The following is a 2,104-nucleotide window of genomic DNA, read 5'->3' on the forward strand; positions in this document are numbered from 1 at the left end:
ACAATATTCAAATTAAAAAATTATCTTGACAAGTTAAAAAGTTGTCTAGAAAAACGTAAGATTTAATACTGATAAGTAAAGGAATCACTCAAAACTCAAGTCTGAATCAGTCACTGCAGCAAACTTGACCTCAGATTTTTGACACCTTGAATGCCATAACATAGCAAAGGGCTATCAAGTATTCTGCACTATTTAATTGCCTCACACTATTTACCTCAGACTTTTTTCCCCTGACACAATAAGTACAGAACCATTGAGAGGGTGTTGGATTTAAAGAACAACAAGAAAAATCCCCTTCTCTCCCCAAAAAGAATTCTGAACTTACTTCAGATCTATGAATCTTCTCCACGTTTCATTAAACTCTCCAATTCAGAGATTTGGCAATCTTTAACAATTTAGAAGGGAAAAACACTGCCATCACCTGGAGCAAGTGAAGCTAGCAGTTCTCTGAATGCCTGCATTCTGCTCTCCATCTTCATTGTTTTCTATGCACTGAAAAGTAACCTCAGGGACTTAGCAAGTCACCATCAGATGTTGCATTTAGAAATACAAGCAAAAGGCTACAGTAGCGTACCACTTGCAAGATAAATCTTGGTGCCCTAAGTCCAGTAGCAACATGAATCAGGTCCACCCATCCACCCCACCAAATTCTACATGCTTGAACAGTTTCCTTTCAATCAGCCCTCCTTACCACGTACAAACCCTGAACAGAAATCTCTGTAAAAGCAGGAGTGGGACCAGAAACCAAATATAGCAGCTTATTCTCATTAAAAGCACAACAGACTGGATGAAGTGGAGTTGTAGGCGACTCCTGGCCTACAATTTTCAAATCTTTCTGCTATCATCTTGCTTCTACTTCAAAGATCCAAGTTACAATCACCTGTTTTCATCCAACAGCCTTCAAAAAGCAGCTTCTGAGAATGTACCAAATGCTGTATTAGTTACAGCAGTATCCCTGATAGAACCAGAAGTGCTTTACAACAAGGGGAAGAAACAGCCAGTTACCAAGTAACTTGGGACACACCTAGTAATAACAGTTCATATTGTAAGCTGCAAGCAGTGTTACATAAAGGCTCTTCCATTTCCCCAGTAACACCGGCTATTCTCCCAGTGCTCAGGTCCAGGGCTAACTGGAATCCACCTTAGGGATCCAGTGCTCCATTCACGCCAGTTGCTACCCAGCCCAAGGATGTAGCTCAGTTATAATCTGGTTTAAAAAAAAAAAAAAAAATTATCTAAACTAGGACATTACACAGTTGCAAATTTTTTAAAATTAGTTTTCTAATACTGACTACATAAAAGATAACATTCATACCTTCTCCTATTAATCCATCTTGGAAGTTTGAAGTCTTTTTGAATGCTATAGCGTTTAATCATTCCTCTGAAAAAGAGCACAACTACCAAAACAAAAGCATTAATGTCAGAAGGCTTCCATAGTCAGAGAAGCATCAGCAAAGCACAAGGGCTGAATCAGGATGAAAGCAAACTGACCGAATATTAGTATGAGCAGGATGAAAGAGATACTGGTCATGCCTAGAGACACTGGCAAATTTTTAGACACTGCTACTTGGATACTACAGTTAAATCTTACAGTATACTTGACAAGTGCTGCTATTTCCTTCTTTTGGTCATATGAACAGTATGACTAGTTTATTATGCCTAATGCTATTTCTTATCTCGTCTAAGAATTTCAGGTGATTTCATGCCTTTGTCTTCTTCATACTGGAAAGGTATTCTGCGTAACTTCCTGAGGCTTCTTAAGGGCTTTACCTGGTTAGGAACAAATGATCCAAAAAATAAGTTTCATCAGATTATTTTAAAAGTACTCTCCAAAGAAGACAAAGTGTTCTTCCCTATCCTTTTAGTTTAATTCTACAGTATTTGGCTTCCTTCTATTCTGCAATTACAGTTGAGGTTCACAGGAACATCTCAGGTGTCAATGACAAAACTCAGCTTTTCTGGAATTCTTTTACTTGAGTTTACCCAATTCTTTGGCCATCATACCTCAGGTTTACTTTGCACATTACATGTTTTGATGTGGTGTACCCTTAGAGAAGAATGATTTAGGCACCTTAAAAAAAAAATTCCTTAAAAATTTAGTATC

This window comes from Ciconia boyciana, chromosome 1 (genome assembly GCF_034638445.1).
Source record: "Ciconia boyciana chromosome 1, ASM3463844v1, whole genome shotgun sequence".
NCBI lineage: Eukaryota > Metazoa > Chordata > Aves > Ciconiiformes > Ciconiidae > Ciconia > Ciconia boyciana.